At 38.5% G+C, this 24,051-nt stretch overlaps 1 long non-coding RNA gene across 1 annotated transcript; it reads left to right on the forward strand.

The window, feature by feature from the left end:
* Nucleotides 1-138: 138 nt before the first annotated feature.
* On the forward strand, nucleotides 139-22,193 carry LOC129432222 (uncharacterized). The gene is made up of 4 exons (XR_012369759.1): nucleotides 139-422; nucleotides 519-798; nucleotides 3,178-3,323; nucleotides 21,595-22,193. It is a non-coding gene; the product is annotated as an uncharacterized lncRNA (long non-coding RNA).
* Nucleotides 22,194-24,051: the final 1,858 nt, after the last annotated feature.

Genomic DNA, 24,051 nt, shown 5'->3' on the forward strand with positions numbered 1-24,051 from the left:
CAGGCTGCATACGTCATCAAGATTGTGTTATTTCAGAATATTAACAATTATAAAGTTGATTATTATTGTTAGTTAATCGTAAATATTTGTAATATGCTTACGACTTTCTAATGTAATGCTCAGTTTACCTAAAAAAAAACAGGCTTGATGACGTATGCAGCCCACATTATGCGACCTCCGAAGGCCACTGTAAAATGTTACTGCCCTCTGCTGGTGTAGATTAACAGTGTTGCAATTAACATGTTACAACACGAGATGGCGCAAAATACGAGTCGTCTTAGTTTTTTGTTTAATGTACTGTAAGTTAGTTCTTTTCCAAATGATGATTGATTGTTATTTACTGCCAGCGTTTTTAAATAGCTAAAATCCTCGATTGTCTGGAGGCTTTATCTATTCGTATCCCTCAGACGTATTTGCTTGTGGTAAGGATTATTTCTACACGGTAATTCTAAATGATATTGAGTTATAACAGGAACAGTAAGCCATAGTTTGACTAGAAATTAGCATTTACGTTTCAGTGGATGCTCTGGCAGTCACGTCATGCCGTATCAATGTTCCTGCAGTTGTTCCTTAAAATGTTGATTAGTAATTTTTCAGGTGGGTACACAGGTCTGTCTGTCTATCTATATGGGTAAACTTCTGTCTCCTGTCATCCACACAATAATTTATGTGTTTTTATATATTTGTGTCAGTTCCATCGAGTGGAGGCTTGAAGAAACCTGGCAGAAGTCGCATATTCATCCTTTTGGGAACCTGTCCATACACCCAGCCTGCTCTTCAGTGCATTATGCAGTTTAGGTCTGTCTTTACCATCTGGAGTTTCATCTGTGTACTTACAAATCACATGTCTTTCCAAAAAGTAAAACAAAAGCTTGACATTGTCATTTATAATGCACCCAAATGTTATCCAGACAATAACATTAGTAATTACTGCATTTATTGGATTGTTTGTAAATGTGATGTATCGTTGTGCTCTTTCATAATCGTGTAACCCTGTCTGTGAAATTCAGGCTAAATTAGTAAATGTCTGTCTGCGTGTATCGTCTATCTATCCGTCTGTCTCATCCATCTGTCTATCCGTCTGTCTATCTACAGTATCTGTCTGTCTGTCTATCAATTTACAATATCTGTCTGTCCGGCCGTCCAGCCGTCTGTCTATGTATCTATCTCATCCGTCTGTCTAACCGTCTGTCTATTTGTCTGTATTGTCTATCTATCCGTCTGTCTCATCCATCTGTCTCATCCATCTGTCTATCCGTCTCTCAGTCTCATCCGTCTGCCTTATCCTGTCTGTCTCTCTCATCCATCTATCTATCCGTCTGTCTCAACCTTCTTGTTCTCTGTCTGTTTATCTATCTGTTTATCTGTCTGTCTGTCTGTCTGTGTATCTATCTTATCTGTCTGTCTATCTATCCGTCTGTATTGTCTGTCTATCCCATCCGTCTCTTTCATCCATCCGTCTGTCTATCTACAGTATCTATCTCTCTGTCTCTCTATCTATCTCATCCGTCTGTCTATCCATCTGTATCGTCTATCTGTCTCTCTCATCTATCTGTCTCTCATCCGTCTGTCTATCTACAGTATCTATCTATCTATCTATTTATTTGTCTGTCTGTCTGTCTGTCTGTCTGTCTGTCTGTCTATATCGTCTATCTATTCGTCTGTCTCTCACATCCCTCTGTCTCTCTCATCCGTCTGTCTATGTAAGGTATCTGTCTGTCTATGTATCTATCTCATCCGTCTGTCTATATCGTCTATCTATCCGTATGTCTCTCTCATCCATCTGTCTATTCATTTGTCTCATCTTTCTGTCTATCTACAGTATCTCTCTGTCTGTCTGTCTGTCTGTCTGTCTGTCTGTCTCTGTGTATCTGTCTCATCTGTCAGTCTCAGCCGCCTTTCTCATCCGTCTGTATATCTACAGTATCTGTCTGCCTGTCTATCAGTCTGTCTATCTACAGTATATGTCTGTCTGTCTGTTTATCTGTCTGTCTGTGTATCTTTCTTATCTGTCTGTCTATCTATCCGTCTGTATTGTCTGTCTACCCCATCCGTCTCATTCATCCGTCTGTCTATCTACAGTATCTATCTGTCTGTCTCTCTATCTATCTGTCTGTCTATATATCTGTTTTGTCTATCTATCTGTCTCTCTCATCTGTCTGTCTCTCTCATCCGTCTGTCTATCTACAGTATCTATCTATCTGTCTATTTATTTATTTGTCTGTCTGTCTGTCTGTCTGTCTGTCTGTATGTATTTATCTATCTCATCTGTCTGTCTATCTGTCTATATCGTTTATCTATCCCTCTGTCTCTCTCATCCCTCTGTCTCTCTCATCTGTCTGTCTATCTAAGGTATTTATCTGTCTATCGTTCTGTCTGTCTATGTATCTGTCTCATCCGTCTGTCTATATCATCTATCTATCCGTCTGTCTCTCTCATCCGTCTGTCTATTCATCTGTCTCATCTGTCTGTTTATCTACTCTGTCTGTCTCTGTGTATCTGTCTCATCTGTCTGTCTCATCCGCCTCTCTCATCCGTCTGTCTATCTACAGTATCTGTCTGCCTGTCTATCAGTCTGTCTATCTACAGTGTGTGTGTGTGTGTGTGTGTGTGTGTGTGTGTGTGTGTGTGTGTGTGTGTGTGTGTGTGTGTGTGTCTCATTTGTCTGTCTTATCTGTTTGTCTATCTGTCTCTCTCATCCATCTGTCTTTCTCATCCTTCTGTCGCTCTCATGCATCTGTCTATCTACAGTGTCTGTCTGTCTGTCTGTCTATCTGTCTGTCTATGTATCCATCCATCTCATCCGTCTGTTTATCTGTCTATATCGTCTGTCTATCTCATCCGTCTGTCTATTCATCTGTCTCATCCGTCTGTCTATCTACAGTGTCTGTCTGTCTGTCTGTCTGTGTATCTGTCTCATCCATCCGTCTGTCTCATTTGTCCGTCTTTCTACAGTATCTTTCTGTCTGTTTGTTTGTCTGTCTGTCTCTCTGTCTCATTTGTCTGTCTCCTCCTCCTGTCAATCTATCTGTCTATCCATCTGTATATGCGTCTGTTTCGTCTGTCTGTTTCGTCTGTCTGAATCATCAGTCTATTTGTCTCTGTCTGTCTGTCTGTCTGTCTGTCTGTTTATCTACATAACCACCACCCATCCTCCTACTCTTATTCATTATCCAGCTTTATTGTCCTTTACCACTCTACATTCAACGTGAGGAAACCAGACCCTTTTTTCTGCTAGAAGAGCTCACAGATCTCCAGGTGTGGCACCAGATTTGTCACACGTTCATCGACACAACCTGATGTGTATAAAAGCCCTTTAGCAGGTTAGTTACTAGGTTATTTATAATAGTATAATGGAAAATGTGTTTTGACACATTAACAAAGTTTTTTTTAGTAAGAGTTAAGCTTTATGTGAATTAGAAGAAGCCCAGATATTCTTGGGTTCATGTTAAGTCAGACGCTTCTAGTTCTCTGTTATAAAGCATCACTTTGAAATGCATCTCTTAGTATGTTTAGCTTGAATGGATGACTTTACTGTTGTATGAGGTTTAGTGCAGATCCCTTCCTTGCATTCATGTAGTGATTTTATGCAACATGCTGAGTAGTTTGACCCATCCTTTATATAGTGTATGCTTGATATGGTAAAGCATCAGACTAGCACAAAATGTGCTATTTACGTATCTCCTCACATTGTGTTGTACGGGGTGATTGTTTCCTTCATATCTCTGTTGCTTATGGGGCAGTGCAGGCAGTTTTCTGAACTCAAGTGTTCGTGTGTGACCTGCTCGGAGTCATCTGATCTTCATCTTTCTGGAAGCAGTTTTTTAAAGTGACAGCGCATGGCTAATGTGGGATTAATGGTTATCCAGAGAGAGGCGTCGAGCAGATAGGGCCAGACATTTCCTTGAAACTCTCTCATTATGCTCAGTTTGTAATTACACGAAACCTAATTATTGTCCCGGGTTTTTGTGATCTTCAAAGCCAAGATGTGACGAATAAAGCCGCTTGAGTGCAAGCAATGCAAAAGAAAAACGCTTAATGAACAATAAAATCGACAAAACGCCCAAGAAACGAGAAAAAGGGAGATTGGGGCGGACGTTAAATCTGTTGACATTTAATTTTCAGGCGAAACAGAAAACACACTTCTTTCTGCAAGACAACATTTGGACGCAAACAATCGTGTCGGTTATGAGGAGCAAAGAAGGATGAAAGATGGGTTTACTAACACGTCTCTTAGTCTCTCTTTCATGTTAATTAAAAATCACATTCCCTTTGTTTCCTTCTGCTGGTGCTTATTTATTTTCCTATTCCGTCCATTAGAATAAATTTGCAACATGAGACACAAATAATTGGATTTGTCTCCATGGCTGTCGTAGACGGGGATGTTTTGTTTAGATTTTTCCTGTAGCTCAATTTGCAGATTTGCCATTGGATAGTAAGTCTTACTACCATGTTATCTCTTTAGTGGACTTGTTCTCAGCTTTACTGTACATTTACATTATGCATCTATCAGACATTGTGGTCCTTGGGCATTAATCCTATGACCTTTACCTTATTAACGCTGTATCATGAGGTGGTGTATGGTGTAGTTGTTTAGTAAGATCAGTCCTTTTAGGTAAGTCATGCTAATAGGCGGCCATGTTTGCAACGCATCCAGGCAGTTATTTCAGGCATGCAAGACTTAAAGGAACACTCCACTGTTTTTGAAAATATGCCCATTTTCCAGCTCCCCTAGAGTTAAACATTTGATTTTTACCATTTTGGAATTCATTCAGCTGATCTCCGGATCTGGCGGTACCACTTTTAGCAAAACTTAGCATAATCCATTGAATCTGATTAGACCATTAGCATTGCGCTCAAAAATTACCAAAGAGTTTTGATATTTTTTCTATTTAAAACTTGACTCTTCTGTAGTTACATTGTGTACTAAGACCGACAGAAAATTAAAAGATGCGATTTTCCAGGCGATATGGCTAGGAACTATACTCTCATTCTGGCGTAATAATCAAGGCCTCTGCTGCCGTAACATGGCTGCAGGAGGCGCAATAATATTACGCAGCAGCCGAAAATAGTCCCCTTAGCAACTCTCAATGTCACTATTTGGTCATTTTTAAGGGCGATGCAAATGGTCTAATCAGATTCAATGGATTATCCTAAGCTATGCTAAAAGTGGTAGCACCAGACCCGGAGATCAGCTGAATGGATTCCAAAAAGGTACACAGCAAAAGTTTAACTCTAGAGAAGCTGGAAAATGAGCATATTTTTTAAAAAAGTGGAGTGTCCCTTTAAGTCCTATCTACTTGTGGAAAGACAGATATCGTCAAAATTGCATGCTTAAATCACAATTAAATTACATATTTCTGACAAAAAATTTAATCTGAGATCAACTGTACCATTTCCTTTGTTTCTTAAGCTTAAATTGCGCTAAAACACCTTTTCAAGGTCGATTTAACTACCGAGCATGCACACAGGTTGTCAAGCTCCTCACACGACTCTGTCCAGAGCCCCTGCGGATTTGTCAGTCTTTATTGATTGATGATTGGTTCTTTTAACTGGAAGGCAGGACTTCAGTCACCAAAGCAGCCATATTGAGAGATGCATTGTCCCCCCTAGTGCTCAATCTTGTTATATCTGTTGTCAGAAATAGTATTCCTTCAAGTATAATAAGTATTTTTTAAATAGTTTTTCTTTCATTTGATATAATAGTGTAAAACAACATGTAAGTAGCTCAGATGCATGCAAAGCCACTAAACTCCACTAGCATAAGGTAATGAAATTAACAGAATGGTCTTGGCATGTATTATATGTTTATCAAATACTATCCCTTCAAATCTGCCTAATCTCGACCTCAGGCCATTCAGAAAAACAGGATTGTTGGCAGAATCCGCTAAACACCATTTTTCAGGAAAGTCCTCTAAGTACACGGAAGATAAATGGCACACGAAATGACTGTGGATCACATTTAAACTTATAAACAACCCGAATGTGATAGCGCCCCCTAATGTCTGGTTCAATTTCTTTATTTTTGCATAGAGAACATGTAAAGGTGCAATGTGTAACTTTTAGAAGGATGTCTTGACAGAAATGCAATACAATATACATAACTATATTATCAGTGGTGTATAAAGACCTTACATTATGAACTCTGTTATTTTTATAATCTTAGATTGAGACGTTTTTATCTCCATACACCGCGGGTCCCCTTACATGGAAGTCACAATCGTGTTTCTACAGTAGCCCTATACGGACAAACTGCTCTATAGAACGCGTTACATCCTTACCGTGGGTGCACACCAGCCGCATTTGAGGCGTCAAAATCGCGTCTACCGTGTCTAGTTTGCCGCTTGAACATTTTGAATGCATTCGCGCGTCTAAAGCGAAATCCGCTTCTTGAGGGAGGGGCAAGTGCTATGCGGTTGTCTGTTTGCAAGATGTCTAATGTTGATCGTGCATGCCATGGGTCAATAAACGTCACGTGACTCAAAAGTGAAATGTGTATTTACAACTTACCAGGTTGCCCAATGTCCTCACTGACACTCTTCCAAGCCAGGTCCTTTTTATTCCTGTCTCTATAGAAATAAGAACTTGTGGTGACTGCTGACGGACAATATCAAGCATTCCTCCATGTTGAATAAGTGACTCCGGGCAGGGCTGCCGCCACAGCAGCAAGCAGGCTCCTGATTGGTTAACCCGGCGCGAAAATCCGCCAAAGTTCAAAATTTTCAACTCGGGGCGTCAGACAGAAATTCATGTGAAACGCAATTCGAAATCTCAACACTAGATGCCGCTAAAACACATTACACCAAATTTCTTCTTCTCCACTACTCTGCCCATAACATTTGGTTTCCTAAAGTATTTTGTAGGAAGTGTGCTAAGTGTTAAGTGTGTGTCTGTGCTTTAAAGGGGAACAGGACCACGAAGAGTTCAGGGAAGAGGAGTGTTGGGACTGTGGATCGTAATGATGTATGAGGGTTTGTTAGAGAGTGTCTCTTAAAATTTAGAAGCTGCAGGGCTGAAGCTGAATGCCACTATCTCACATTCACTTCCTACTCCACTGTCCTATGAAGATGCTTTACACACATTCATCATTATAACATGCCCTACTTACTTTAGCCATCATTAATTCATTCATGCCTCTCTTCCAAACACACACACACACACGTATAGGATCCCAGGAAGGAAGAGAATTACACCCCTCCTTGCCTAAATTTCCAGAGACAAAAGAAGTTCTCAACTGGCAAGCTCGAGGAGAGAACGTGAACCAGAATTGGTGTGAACAACCCGCTTTTGGACTAGGCTCAGGTGTGACTAAGTGACAAAGTGTCTGTGCGTTCACCAGCACAGGTGACGGAATCGTCTGCCAGCTCGCCGTGCGAGCGCGATGCCACCGAAGGTTCTGGAACGCAGTCAAACTCATCAGCATAATAGATCAGATTAAAACTGCAAACGCTTGACAGCGCCAAGCCAGCGGGCACTCGCCATCTAAATGTTCCTGTAAATCTCAGCTTAAACAATGTAACGTGGAACGCATCCAGAAACCCCCGGCGCATCGTTCCGCTCTCTCCTTCCGGGTGACGGATGTCGAGAGCGTTTGTTGTCTGTGTACATTGGTCCCCAAAATTATTTTGACGTCCAAGAGGTTTAAAACTGCATGAGTGTCTTTTTTCCAGTATATAATAAAATATCAAATCAAGTGGGATTTATTTTGAAGATAGCACAAGCATCTCTTTTAAGCATTTTGCATGATTGTTATAGGGTTACGATTGCGAAACAAATAGATGTGTTGTTCGGAAATAAGACACAAATATCCAAAAGCTTTCTGGCAACATTAATGCGATAAACAATGTCTGAAGTTACTTTTGAAGGGTATGTGAACTTGTGCAAACGTCATACATTCACCTAAAATGACCTTGAGACCAGTTGGTTAAAACAAATTATTATAAAACTTGGTTGAGGACTGTGGAAGTTATCTTAAAGAATAAAAAAAAATATTTCAGGATTCAAATTTTCTGTCAGTGCGTAATATCACTACGCCTGCTGCAGCCATGTTACGGCAGCAAAGTCCTTGATTATTACGCCAGAATGAGAGTATAGGTCCTAGCCATATCTGCCAAGAAAATCCCAACTTTTAATTTTCTGTCGGTCTTATACACAATGTAACTTCAGAAGTGTCAAGTTTTAAATGGGAAAAATATTGAAACTCATTGGTGCTAATGGTCTAATCAGATTCAATGGATTATGCTAACTATGCTAAAAAATGGTAGCGCCAGACCCGGAGATCAGCTGAATGGATTCCAAAACTGTAAAAATCAAATGTTTAACTCTAGGGGAGCTGAAAATGAGCATATTTTTTGAAAAAAGTGAAGTCACTTTAAATATATTAAGGTTATATCTGAATGTACTATAGGATGATTTTATGTAGAAAACACTGCATCAGAGGCAGGGTCACTTATTTATTTAATTTTCACGAACCCTAACCTGGCTTCCTTTTGTTCTCATCCTGTCAAACCAGTGACCTCTGTTCTACTTTAAAGAGTTTGGGTAAATGCGTGATGGATTTCTCATGGCCTTCTCTCATTGGCTGTGCTCCTAAACTTTGGTCTCTGTAGGGTGGGGGTCTTGGATCTTTTTGCCCTTACTGAAGCCAGGCTAGTTTGGCTCCGTCTCCCTCAGTGCTGCAGCTGTCTGCTTACTGACCTGGTATCCTGCCCAATGAACCTCTCTCTTTCTCTCTCTTTGTCGTTCTTGTGTACCCTTGTGTGGTGTCCCTTAAATCCATAACCTCTTGCAAGCTTTAGCACAGTGGTTGCCAACAGGTTTCGCTTTAGGATCTAGTTTTTACGTGGTGCAGTGTTGTAAACCTGTCTTCAAAGTTGTCCGGGTCATACTTTCTTTTACCTTAACGTAGTTTTTATGATTATTTGACGTAAATCATCTTATTTAAATGTAAAGAACATTCAGTGAAAATACAATATAACCTTGATATCTCAAATCAATGTGAAATCCAAACTTTGATGCTCTTGTATCATTATGCAAATGTCACACATTTGTTTCAAAGGACCCCAGGGTCCAATAGTTCTTCGAAGTGGTCACGGACCACCACTTCTCTAACCCTTAAATATTTTTTCTCGCATTCTCACTTTCTTTCTATATACCCCGTGGTGGGGTTTGAAGTTCTCACACAGCCCTAAATTTTCTCCGCTTCTCTTCAAAGACATATTTTCACCCATCTCTCTTCTTTCCCTGGCCTTTGGTGCCCTAACAGGATGCGTTAGTCTGTCTTACCCACTGGTGCTGAGCTTGAGGACGAGCCATCATCATTGTATCCCCTGATTCATGCTTAGGGGCCAGATCAGACAGTTTCTGTACCCTCTTACCCCACCCCGCCTCGCCCTCATGTCTCCAGCCCCTTAAGAGAATGTTTTAATTGTCACTTCTCATAGAGACTGAGAGTGACATCTCGGAGAAGACAGGCGGGAAAAAGGCGGACCGCGGTAATCAGAGGCACTTACACACTGGAATAAACACACACACACATTCGCAGTCCGCAGGAAGCTGTTTGTGATGAGCTGTTCCTGCTTTTGGCTCCGAGCACCAGGAGGTTCTTCGCTCTTCCGGGCCATGATCTGATTTGACAAGCGTACTGCTGTCATCTCAAGTTTGTCCGATTTGAAATTCTAATTAATGAACTTGCAGCCACTTTTGCGTTGTTTAGTTTTGCATCTCTTTATTTGTTCTACTAAGTTGCCGTTTACTTGTAGGGTTTGTCTAATCTTCATACTTCTATGACTTTTTTGTTCTTTTGACTAATTGACTATACAAAGCCCGGCGCGTTTGGTGACCGTGCTCACCATGTTGCTGATGTTATCGGGGGCAACAGAAGGAGGGTCGTGCTCTTGTAATTAAACCTTGCTAGACAAAGGCGTAATGACTTTAAGAAAATAGAGAGTCAGCAGATCTAACAATAGTTACTTAAGATTTTATTGTTCTTAGTTTGATTCTTCATTTATTACATTTGTGCGTTTTGCGAATGCTTTTATACAAAGCTACTCATTTTATCAGTATATGACTGTTTTATCAGTATATGACCGTGCCTTTGGCTACAGCAGCACTTGAAATTTGGACAAAATTATTCTGTTAAGGGTATACATATTGCTGTATACAAAAGTGTTCATCTGTGCTCTGAGATTAGTAGGTCACCACTATAAATAATTTGCTGTTATGCAGTTATGCAGCTGTTTGTCAGTAACTTACTGTAGATTTAAATGTATGTTATTTTTTGGCAATAGTTTGTTCAACGTGAAAGGAACATTAAACGTTAAAGGGACACTCCACTTTTTTTAATAAAATATGCTCATTTTCCAGCTCCGGCAGTACCACTTTTAGCATAGCTTAGCACAATCCATTGAATCTGATTAGACCGTTAGCATCGCGCTAGAAAATAACCAAGAGCTGCCCGAAAATAGTCCACTTGGTTACTTTCAATAGCAGGGGACTATTTTCAGGTGCTGCGTAATATCACTATGTTACAGCAGCTAAGTCCTTGATTATTACGCCAGAATGAGAGTATAGTTCCTAGCCATATCGGCCTAGAAAATCGCTACTTTAAAATTTCTGTCGGTCTTAGTACACGATGTAATGACAGAAGAGTCAAGTTTTAAATGGAAAAAAATATAGAAACTCTTTGGTTATTTTTTTTGCGCGATGCTAATGGTCTAATCAGATTCAATGGAGTATGCTAAGCTATGCTAAAAGTGGTAATGCCAGATAAAATTATTCTGTTAAGGGTATACATATGGCTGTATACAAAAGTGTTCATCTGTGTCCTGAGATTAGTAGGTTACCACTGTAAATATTTTGCTAGTTTTGCAGCTGTTTGTCAGTAACTTACTGTAGATTTAAGTGTATATTATTTTTTGGCAATAGTTTGTAAAAAGTGAAATGACCATTAAACGTTTAAGGGACACTCCACTTTTTTGATAAAATATGCTCATTTTCCAGCTCCGGGTCTGGCGGTACCACTTTTAGCATAGCTTAGCACAATCCATTGAATCTGATTAGACCATTAGCATTGCGCTAAAAATAACCAAGAGCTGCCCGAAAATAGTCCTCTTGGTTACTTTCAGTAGCAGGGGACTATTTTAGGCGCTGCGTAATATCACTACCCCTGCTGCAGCCATGCTATGGCAGTAAAGTCCTTGATTATTTCACCAGAATGATAGTATAGTTCCCAGGCATATTGTCCTAGAAAATCCCAACTTTTAATTTGCCGTCAGTCTTAGCACGCAATGTAACTACAGAAGAGTCGTAAGTTGTAAATGGGAAAAATATCGAAACTCTTTACTTATTTATTTTCATCGCGATGCTAATGGTCCAATCAGATTCAATGGATTATGCTAAGCTATGCTAAAAGTGGTACTGCCAGACCCGGAGTTTGGCTGAATGGATTCCAAAAAGGTAAAAATATTTTTTACTCTAGGGAAGCAGGAAAATTAGCATATTTTCAAAAAAACAAGTCTTTGTCTTAACAGAAACTATAAAATAACAGCCTCATGCAAAGCATGGGTGTTTTTTAGTTTTATTCTTTAAAGATAAAGATTTGTTAATGTTTAATGTTCATTTAACTTTGAACAAACTGTTGCCAGGAAATACATTTAAATCTACAGTAAGTTAATGGCAAACAGCTGCCAGAATTTTTTTGCAGTGTAACCTATTTTTAAAGTATAGACTATACTGTATAAAGTATACTTTGTATATGTGACCCTATGTGAAATCCAGGATATAAAGTGTTTGATCTAATTTTAAGATTAGGAGCATCAAAGTATGATTTCAGTCATTGATTTCGCTTTAATTTCAATGTTTGACATGGCATCACTTCATCATTAAAGATATCAAGTTTATATTTTCATAGAATGTGCTTTAGATAATGTAAAATGATTTTACGTAGAAAACAGTAAATCACAAAAATTAGTTTTGACTATGGATTTCACTAACCAGGACATGTGTAGTATTGGGAATGGCTCTTATAAATTTATACACACAGTTCACATTTCATATATGCTTTTTTTACTCACATTCACTCTAATAATTGGTTAATTTTGACCCATAATGGGTAAATATTGGACGGAACACTAGTGTTGTAGTTCTTGAGACCGGTCTCAAGACCACTTTTTAAAGGTCTTGGTCTCGTCTTGGAATCGACCGTCTCGTCTATTTCAAGACCACAACTGATGGCACATCACAAATTAATTTTTTATCATTAATTTTATGCAGTTTATTCAGGTTTGGCATATGATGATGGCATTGTTTAAGTTTCTCCCATTGACAATTTTTCTAATTTTATTACTAAAAAGCCTGCATTGTGTTAAGTGGATGGCAAGCCACGGAAAGACAGTTCAGAATAAATGGTTAAGTTGATTTCAGCTCTTTAGTGTTTGTTCACTTTTATTTGCTTATAGACAAAGATAAATTCCCACATATATCTGCAATGCCTTTGATTATTTTATCAAATTGGCATACACACAAGCACGCACGCACGCACGCACGCACGCACGCACGCACGCACACACACACACACACACACACACACACACAGACAAGAAGTGCCTAATCATATGCATATTTCACATTTTATCATAAGTGTTTTAATGCAGTGACTTGCACTTGTCTTGGTCTTGACTTGGTCTCGACCCTTTAAAGTCTTGGTCTTGTCTCGGTCTCGGCCTGTCTTGGTCATGACTTGGTCTCGATTTAGGTGGTCTTGACTACAACACTACGAAACACACCACTGGGTTAAAATGACCTAATGCTGGGTTGATTTAACCAACTCATGGGTTATTATGGTTGCATAGCAACAACCCAAATTTGGTAATTTTTAACCCAATCTGAGTTTTGTCCAATATTTACCAAATGGGTCAAAAATAACTCAGCCACTTTTAGAGTGCATGCATCTCCAAACCCTTATATGACTCTGGACCACAAAATCAGTTGCACGTATAGCACAGGTATATTTGTACCAATAGCCAACAATACGTTGTATGGGTCAAAATTATTAATTTTTATGTCAAAAATTCTTAGGATATTATGTGAAGATTATATTACATGAAGATACTTTGTAAATATACTACTGTAAATAAATCAAAACTTTTATTTTTGTGAATGGATGCAGTGCTAAGGACTTCATTTGGATAACTTTAAATACGATTTTCTCAATATTTCAAATTTTTATTGCATTTCAGATTTTTAAATAGTTTCCAAATAGTATAAAACCATACATCAATGGAAAGCTTACGGTATTTTTCAACTTTTTCAACAGATTATTTATATATTTCAATTTACAAAAAATGTGGTCCAGGGTGCCTATTTGATCATAATCTTACTGTCCAGCATTTTTATGGTACTTTTATGGTGTTTATTGGAGCTTGAGATCCAGAACCATGAAGGAAATCAGTTTCACTATTTTAATAAATTACTTGGGTACATGGAAGAAAGAATAAATCAGGAACAATATGACAAATAAACTTACGTTCTTAGCCACTTTAACTCCGACTTTGATGTGTTCCTCTCATCACCAGCAGGAGGCGGTAGCGCACTTAGTGTCGCTCATCAGGTCACTCCCGTTCCATCTGTCACAGCACGACTCGTTCTTCATATTTCCATCTCTGAGCTTTTTGGGTCTCTGCCAGTCAGAGTGAAAATGGATGTATAACTAATCTATTTCCATGGATGTCTTAATCCCCTAATACAGTGATGAAATCATTAAATCGCAAATCATCATCATCTCCCGCCTCTCCGCTCCGCTGTTGCATTTAATGTTTAAATAACAGGGTTTGATGAAGAGCGGCTTTGGGCTCTTGACGGGCTTTTGTGCTGCGTTGTTGTGACATTAGATCCGTGTTTATCCGCTCTTCTCTCGCATTATCTGCCTTTGCAAAGTTTTAGCCTTTTTGCACTTTTTAAAGCTTAAAACGGCCTTGCAGTAATGTTGGGAGCGAATCACGCTTTAGTCATTTTCCATAAAGCTTTGTCAGGGACTTATGTTTTCTGTCACATTTCGCATTTTCCTATTTTCCACAATATTACCTTGAATATTCCTCGAGTTGCAAATGATTCGTTTTTGTAAACTTCTCTTCAGCCACCCACCGCTCCTATAATTACATTTACATCATGTCCATTTCTCTCAAATATATAGTGCCTTGGTGATCTCTCAACACACATTTGCTCCAGGAAAAGTACTGTCTTGAAGCAGTTGTAGGGCATCTCGTGGGGTGCAAAGACCTTGGTCTGTGACCCAAATGACTCTTTAATATTGTGCCTTGTGCTCGATTGCTAACAGATGACTTCTTTCGGCTCTGCGTCTCTGGCATTTTCCTGAGAGTGCAGCGGTCTTGACTTCTTCTCAATCACCTCCGTCAACAGGGGCCTTGTCTGAGCGTGGGGGGCCCGATACGGTTCAGGACCGGGGAGGGGGGTGTCTCCGAGCATTTGATGGGGGAGAGAAAGAGAATTCTCAGCGGTGAGTAAGCCTCTTCGGGGCTTTGGCGCGGTCAGGCTTGCTGCAGGTGGGTGTGTAAGCACGGTCGTGTGTGTTGGTCTGTCTCTTTATGTGCATTTGTTTGACTCAGATCGGCCGTGTCTGTGCCAGCTCAGCCATCCAGCAAACCATCTCTGTGTCAGTCAAGGAGCCATGGGGCATTTCAACCAGCGCAAGCAAAGACGTGCCAGCACAGAATCGCAATCCCATTCTCTTGTTATGCAGGGGACTTATGATCATACTGCATGCTAGTCAGCTATATAGTTTTATATTTAGGTTTTGTTATGCGGCGCATAAATAAATTTAATTTTTATTTGCTTTTATTTAAACTGATCATGATTGGTTCACTTGTATTTTTTATGTAATATTGCAGTGTTTATTACAAAAATGTATCCGTGTAATGGCGTTTTACACGGTATGCGGCAAGCGGCGAAATCACCCCGCGCCTACAGCTTTTCTCGTGTAGTGGAAACGTTTTGTGCAGCATTTAGTGCAAATATGTTTATCTTCAACGTTACCTGCCATGAAGAGCGTGTCCGCAGAGAGGCGGGATTTTGGGTACACGAACAAGGCCTGCGGGCCGACTCCGCTTCACCTCTGTAACCGTTCCCGTTTTGCCACTTTCGCATGTCTCCTATTGAAAATGAACTAGACACTTAACACGCGTACCGTGTTAAATACCCATAAGTCATAATTTTTTAACATTAATGTGCCCTCATAAACTTCTATTAAAATCTGAAAATGTATTTCGCCCTCTTGTTAAGATCTTTCGCTGATGACGTGAGCTACATAGCTTGGGTGGGAGCTTCCGTTAATTTTTTTTTTTTTTTTTTTTTTTTTATTCACAGCTTGTCTTTGTAGTCTTTTTATATTGATAAAAACCTTGACCTGAGCAGGTCTATAATACTGAACATGCACACATGCTAAGTACTGTTGATGGTGCAGTTTGAAAGAGTGCAGTCATACAAACGTCTATTGTTGCAATGGCAGTGGCCAAGTAAGGCAGTGAACCATTCGGCACCATTTGTTTTTAAAGGGAAATGAGAGAATAAGAACCTGAGTTTCACATTACGCTGATTTATTGCCTAGCCAGTCACCGAGCACTACAGTCAATAGGTTTGTTAAATGCGATTTCTCTTAGATTTTCTGTGCTTTTTACATGATAACAAACTAGCTTTCAGTGTTTATGGTTATGTAACCATTTAGATCTTCATTGGCGTTGTTTACAAACGTATAGGATTAAGTTATTTAATTTTTTTTAAAGAGAGTATGCTTTTTGACATTTTCGACTTTATAAGTGTTGCTGTTTAAGCTTAAAAAGAGATATTGTGTGCATGTGTGAACCCTTTTCAATGGATTGTAAAAAAGCATCTGAAATATACGATTACAGTTAGAAAATACTGCAGTCACTGTGAAACTTCTTGTTCAATTGTTGGATTCACTTTAAAATGACGTTGGATGTTTTAGCTTCACTTTGTTGAAGGACATGGTTGGCATGCCTGTTTACCCCTGGAAAGGAGTTTAAGCTTGTGGTTATGGTGAGGGGTGGGACAATTCTGAATTGGCCTATGTGGATGACCAATCACATCAATACTTGGGTAACCAGCTTCACCTTGCAGGTCTACCAGTTTTATCATCTAATTTGGGGTTTTGTTCGGTCTTTGTAGCAGAATGTGTTATGATATATTTAAGGAGAATAGTGTAAAGGGAGAATAAATGAAAGTTAGTTTACAAGACTAGAATTTGGGCTCATTGAGTGAGGAACCCTGCCGTGAGGCGTCTCTGACATGTGTAACAATATTTTTCTCTGCCACATGGCATATTTGGGTGTTTTTCCAATAGGGTTCATATTTACATGAACTAAACAGATTTTGGCTTGGAAAAATTTAATCTTTCCTCATTTACTTTTGCTAAATGTACTTTTTGCTACTGTATAGTTGTTTTTACCTATTGACACAAAATTTCCACCAGATGTAGCCATCAAGCCACATATTGAATTCATACAAAGAAATCAGAACATTTAAGTATACAAGTTGAGTCATAATAAATAAAGTGAAATGACAGGATTTAATATTGTACCCAAAAAGGTACAACATTTCAATGGGTTGTATAACCATAAAAGTACAAAAAAATGAACCTTTAGGGTACCACCCTGGTGACAGAAAAGGTACAATTTTGTACCTTTTTTTCTGACAATGTATAGTCTGATATTTTTCTGATTTTTAGACTCTATCATCAGGGGTTTAGGAAAGTATAAACACACTGTAAAAATGTAGCTTTTTTGCCACATCTGCAACATATATTTTCGTTATTTTAACTTAACAAATTAAGTTAAACCCTTTCAACTTGTTTTTATAAGTTATGTCAACTTATCACAGGTCAAAACTTAAAATAGTAGGTTGAATTGACTTGCAAAACCAAGTAGTTTTAATTTCATGCTGCATTTCTTTTTACATTGCAGATGGTTTAATATATTGGTACTTGTTAGGTCCCAGCTAGTGCTGGGCATGTGTTTGTTTGGTTTAGGCTTGTTTAGGTATGTAGTTAGTGGGGGTGTGGTCTTTCCACCTGCGGCTTATCATTGGGCCTATTAGAGCTCCAGCGCTGTGGATTGGCGGGGCGTGCCTGAACATCTTTTGTTTTTCTGTTATTATTTGTTTTAACATTAATGCAGACCTTTAGCTTATACTCTTCCATGCATTCTTCACTACTGACGTCCATATACTGACTACTGATTATTTGGTTATTTTAAATATATTATTCTGTTAAATAAAACTTTCCAACTTGCCCACCTGTGGTGAGAAATGTTTTTTTTACTTAAAGCGTCACATCTATAACGCTAGAATTGCTCATATATTCATGTCGCAGATCTTTTATCTAAAGCAAATTACAGCACATTCAAGATATACATTTTATCAGTATGTGTTTCCTGGGAATTAAACCCTTGACCTTCGCTCTTAACGCAATGCAGTACCAGTTGAGCTACAGAAACTTTGTAGAAAAGTTGCTGTTTTCGGTATATTGTTGCATATAAAGGAGCAAGAGTTACAGAAAGAGAGAGAGAGGGGCATAGATAGAAGTCTAAGATTTGGAGTCCCACGTGCTTGGTGTGTGTATGTGCGTGTGAGGTCTCTCATCCCCTCCATCAATTTTGCACAATGCCCCGAGGCAGCCATGGGACTTTGTGTTTCCTTCCTCCCTCCATCCCACCTATTTTCATCTCTCCTCTTCAATTTGCTCATCCAACACTCCTTCTCTCTCTTTTCTTTTTTCATCTTTTCTCAGAACATTTTCTACTTTCATTGCGTGCCTCCCTTCTCCTCTTCATTCTTCATTAAATCACCACATAACTCTTGTGTACGTTTCCCTCTGCATCTCTCTCTGACTCTTTTCCTCTTGTGGGCTTGAGCAATTGCCCTCTGTACCCCGACGCTGCAATATTTTTTATGGCTAAAGAATTGGTATATGTGGCTTTGTGTTTAAAGAAAGTTTCCTTGATTGTAGTGAAAGAGACAAATAAAATGTTTGAGGATTGACCCTCATAACTTTGTTTCAGACAGCCTACAGTCCATCAGAGGAAAAAGTCGCTTGGTCTCATTCGTCTGGGATAGAGATGAGAGTTGTGAGGTTATAAAACACACAGTGAACACAGAGGAGAAGAGGTCAGTGCCACATGTAGGATGGGGGGTAAAAGAGGTGCTTTTTTATTTCAATCACAAGACCTCTGTATGATGTACTCAGGGTTTGTTTCCCACATGAATCCGTTGCTTTTGTCTTTCTCGTGTAATCCGGTGTGGACTGCGTGTGATGCCTGTGGATTTGCTCATTGAAGGGCATCAGGGGGTTTCTCGGTGTGACTTTTGAAGCGTCTTGCTTCCCCCCAAGCATTTTCCTTGTTCATCATTGCTTGTCATTCTATTGTCTCTTGTCTTTAGTTTAGTCGTTCTCCTTACTGAACTCTCTCTCTCTCTCTCTCTTTAATAAAAGCTAGTGGGTGATTCTTGCAAAGTTAGACTTATGAGGTGTCATGAAACATTTTGTAAATGCAAAGTAAGAGTATCAAAATAAGCAGCATACAGTTACAAACATCACTTCATGTACTATTTTGCACATGATTTCAGATGACATCATACAAACCAATTTTGTTGTTTTTTCCACATTTATGGGGAAAATTTTCATTACCGCAATGTGTTCATGACTGGATTTAGGTTCGTTGACATGGAAATATTTATAATTAAAAAATCTAAAATATAAAAAGCGTCAGTGCATGTTATACTATAAACATTTACAGTAAAGAAACATGTGGTATTTGGTGATCATTGGTAAATGTAGAGACAATAATAAGGAATATACATGTGTTCAAGACCAATTTTCTCATCCTCCGCAACAATTTTCAATCACTGTTTAAGCCCTCAAGGAACTAACATTTTTTTAAAAATTGTTGGAAGGGACATAATTGACTGTGACACTCAAGATGGCTACCAGGGGCCGTATTCACAAAGAATTTTAAGGCTAAAAGTAGCTCTTAACTGGCGAATTTAGGAGCAACTCCTAAAAATAATGGGCGTGTCACTCCTAACTTTAGGACTCCTAATTTTTTTCACTAAAAGTAATTCACGAAGCATTTTAGCCCTAAAAGTAGCACCTAAGTCTGGGACAGCTTAAAAGAAGTCAAGAGGACTCCTAACTCACTAAGACCTATTCACAAAGGATCGTAAAATGGCTTAGGTGCTGATTAACACATACATGGACAGTTTCACCAACTCAAAAGCATTGCCTAGACTTAAAAGCACACTTTAATGTAAGCATATTTTTATGACATTTGTTTCATAATTCATTACATTCATGACAAACAGGAAGTTTTTAGAATTACATGAAACAATAATGATATTATATATTTAATATTGTACGCCAACCTGTTGCCATGCTTGCCCGTTTAAAGGCTGCAGCCCTTGACTGCGATTGTAATGCATACCACCGCCTCTCACAGTCGTCCGGGGTCCGCGACACAAGCGGGAATGAATTGATCTGCAAACAAATCCTCTCCCATCAGTGATGCGCGGGTTGATCCGAAATGAGCGGGTGCCTGCGATTACGAGTCATCCAAAAATGTTTTTTTTTATGATAGGCCGGTCGGGTCGTTTGAAATAAAAATGCCAGTTAACTATTTTAAACAATTTCTACTTTTAAAAAAATGCGGGCTTCTTCAATATGGGCAACACATTTCCTTGCTTTAAGTAGTCTATTTAGGCTAATAGGATGTAAATTAATCAAGCAAGTGTTAATGCAATGTCGTTTTTTATTATTAGGCAATTGTCGGTTTTCATTTGGGTATTAGGCTACCTTGATATAATTTAATTTCATTCACGACTTTTCTTTTATATATGCATTTCGATGGCATTACTATTATTATTTTGTGTAGGACACAGACATATTTCGATGTTGGAATTGATTTGGTGCGTCTGTGTTATGTTCCGCATGACAGCCTGTCATCTAACAACCAATCACCGTGGTCATTGCGAGTCAGCTCGTGCATGAGAATTGACGTCATCCGTAGCAACGAAAACTCACTCTTAGTTTAGGAGTAATAATTTTTCCTTACTAAAAGTAGGTCTGAAAGGCGTTATGAATAACTTTTAAGAGAAAACTCCTAGCTAAAATCTTTAGTGCGATTTAGGAGTACTCTTAGTGGTAAGATAAAATTCTTTGTGAATACGGCCCCAGGTAAGCAGTTCTTATTTTTTCTCTCCAGATAAATGTTGAAATTTTGTTTGTCATAGTACCTAGACAACTTTTTATTTCTCATTACCGAAACATAAGTTTGTAAATGCATATATTTAATGTAATTTGTTGCGGTAATGATATTTTTTGATAATGATAATCTAAAAAAAATTAAATAATTCTATAGGAAATACTTTTTAAATCCTCTAAAAATAATGGGTATAGTAAGTTCAGACTATAGACAACTTTTTACTTCTCATTACCGAATCATGAGTTTGTAAATGCATATATTTAATGTAATATCATGTTGCGATAATGATGATTTTTTTATAATGATAATCTAAAAAAAATTAAATAATTCTATAGGAAATACTTTTTAAATCCTCTAAAAAATTATGGTTATAGTAAGTTCAGACTACCTAGACAACTTTTTAGTTCTCATTACGGAAACATGAGTTTGTAAATGCAGATACCGTATTTAATGTAAAATCATGTTGCGGTAATGAAAATTTTTGATAATGATAATCTAAAAAATGTAAATAATTCTGTAGGAAATATTTTTTAAATCCTCTAAAATAATGGTTATAGTAAGTTCAGACCACCTAGACAACTTTTTAGTTCTCATTACCGAAACATGAGTTTGTAAATGCATATACCGTATTTGTAATATCATGTTGCGGTAATGATGATTTTTGATAATATAAAAAATTTAAATAATTCTATAGGAATTATTTTCTAAATCCTCTTAAAATATTGTTTATAGTAAGTTCAGACCTTAATCCTATATGCAAAAAAATGGCTTCAAGGGCTTTTTAAAAATTCTGATGCTGGACACCTTCTTAATCTGGATTTTGTGAGAATCACCCTAGTACTTTGTACAAGAGGTATTTTTATTTAAAGCTGTGAAGTGAGCCTGGACTTATCTCCTAAAAAAATGCTGCATTATGTACCGTGGATGAGTAAAAAATAAATTTTAAATCCTCCTCAGCATTTCCTGTTTTAAGCATACATACACTCTCAAAAAGAATGGTACAAAAGTTATCACTGGCACGGTACCTTTTTAAGAAGGTCCTATATATACCATTTATTTACAGATATGTACCTAAATAGGTACAAAAGTGGCTAAAACAACAGGCTGTCATCATGGCTGGATTTATGAAAGGAACAAGACGAGAAGGAGGGAGGGAAGAGAAGGAAACTAAGAAATTCAAAAAAGACTGCACAAGGACATCAACAACCCATTGTGTGTCTGTGTTTTGCTAAACTATAGCTGCTAGGTTAACAGTTTTGCTTTTTCTTTCTCTCCATCCCCCTCTCCTTCTCTTTCTCTCTCTGTTAAGTTTGATTAGGTGACCACTGTTACATATTCCCTGTAGGAGACGAAAAAGGGCAGCCATTTCCTGTCAAAATAAAATGGGACACAAAGAGCTCATTCAGGGCCCGCAGAAGCTCTCCGTGCCCCCAACACCAGGCCGACTGACTCACAGAGACCCAGCCAGAGACTGACACAGGCCTCAACCCAAACACACAACATTTCCACAGCCTCCCGGGCCTCTTACACTCACTGACACCAACTATTAATACACTGGGACAAAAAGCAGCTATTGCTCATTCAGAGCGGCAAAGCGAAGGCTTTGAGTTTACTCCAGGTAAAATATGCAGTACACACCACTGGATTAGCTGCAGATAGTTTAATGCTCTTATGCAGTATGCAAAATAAACACACGCTCACAATCCTTTTTTAGTGATATTCGCTAAAGCAGGCATTGCAATTATTGGTGCCGGTACTGTAGTTAGAGTCAAGGTTTGTTTAAAGGGGGTGGTAAAAATAAACTCATGTACAAAACTACCTTTTCTGTTGCTAGGGTGGTGGTAGCCTAATGTTCTGTTTTGTACACTTACAGGTATACAAAACATAATACAATGTTGTACCTTTTTGGGTACATTATTGTACCTTAAGGATCTATTGTGTACTTTTAAAAGGTGCAGTTGACTGTTTTACCCCTTAAAGGGGAGGTTTAATGCTATTTCATGCATTCTGAATTATTAACACAGTTTAAGAGTTGTAGTCCTCATGCTAAACATAAGCAAAGTGTCAAAAAAGCAGTTGAGCTTGTAAAAGAGTATTTATGTGGCAAACTCACGCGTCCTTTTTCCTACAAGTTTCGGAAAGTTTTTTTAAATGGGGGTATCCGTTACGACTGATTGACCCCATATTCCTTTTATGGGCCTTTACCTCCAGAAAAGCACGCCTGCCCTGCACGTCAAGTGAGAGCGAGAACGCGCATTAGCATAACTCCGTCGAGTAGAAGTCACCGCTATCACTGCACAGCACGCGACAACTTTGCTTTAGCAAAATAGTTCGACAAAAGAAGTGTGTTTTTGGATGTAAGGAGAAGAAAAGCTTATTTAGATTTCCCTGTCTTAAGACAACAGTGGATGCAGTTCGTCTTAACCGGACAGCAACGTAATTGCGAATGAGTTTGTTTGTTCCCTGGCTGTATTTCGGAGAAATACAGCAAGGCTCAGTTTGACGCCAGATTTCCACTTTTTTACAACTATTGGAGCGGACAAAACTTTAAAAGACCCCGTTTAGGAGTCACAACCACAGGCGTAAGTAATTCAAAATCTCACGTTTTTTTTTTTGCAATCGCGCATACGTGCATGTAATGTAAACAACACCAACAACAACACTTTCTACTGCATTTACAACATTTACACCTTTTAAAATGGGCAAATGCAGTAAAAAATGGATTATGTTGCTTTTTTAATTAAAATAGCGGATAAACAAGCAAGGATTAATTACCTGATAGAGACGTCCTGCTGTAATCGTTGCTGCTATTGTTCATGTTCGTCCATTACTAAGTATCCGATTCTGGATCATATGTATAATGTAAGGCTGGTTATTTAAAAAAAAGTTTTATTAAAGTTTGATTTCCATCTATGTCGGCTGTAAATCCAAAAGTAGTATCCGAAGCTGCGCGTAATCGTAACTCTTCAGCTCCGCCTACCGCGCGCCTTCAAGTGTTCGACCTTTTACGCCAAAAATCGGAAAAGCTGTTTTTTCTTTTATAAATCTGACTAAACGAAAGACTCTTTGGACATATGAATGATGAAATACTACTCTATATATAAGCAAGATTAACATTAGATTGGCAAAAACGTCTTGTGTTATGTCAGCTTTAAATTTGACTGGTACAACATTATTCCTATTGTCGAATAACATTTTACATTTCCTTTGGTGTGTAAGTTTGTATTAGTACATGTTAACGATATGCAAAAGGTACAAACCCCAAAGTAAACAATGACGCGAGTTATCGTTTCCAAAGTAAATCTCTTTTCTTGGACTACAACAAACACACGGATTGTAGGGAACAGTTTACATCCTGGGATTGGTGATGTAGTAAAGACCGACATTATCATAATTTTTCCCGCTTCTGACTCACAGCCTGTAAGTTAATTCCTGTTAGCATTGCATTGCGACCGAAGCTTTCAAAAATGGTAAGGAGCATCCAGGGCTGGTTCTAGAAATTTGGAGGCCCATCACACCCCTCTCTTTTTCAGAAAAATGTGAGAACGTGTAACTTTATTTAATGCTGTCAGTAGTGACAAGCGGACATGGATTTAGCAAACTTGAGGCCCTAGGCATTTGCCTACTCTGCCTATTTTTTTAACTGAAATTTGGACATATGATGCTGTCCCGAGAATTTTCGGGTGTTTCTTGTATCACCTCCCACCTTTACAATGGGTGTATAGGTGCACAGGAACAATCCTTCCTAAAATGCATTAAACTTTCG

The sequence above is a fragment of the Misgurnus anguillicaudatus genome, chromosome 1 (genome assembly GCF_027580225.2).
Source record: "Misgurnus anguillicaudatus chromosome 1, ASM2758022v2, whole genome shotgun sequence".
Lineage (NCBI taxonomy): Eukaryota > Metazoa > Chordata > Actinopteri > Cypriniformes > Cobitidae > Misgurnus > Misgurnus anguillicaudatus.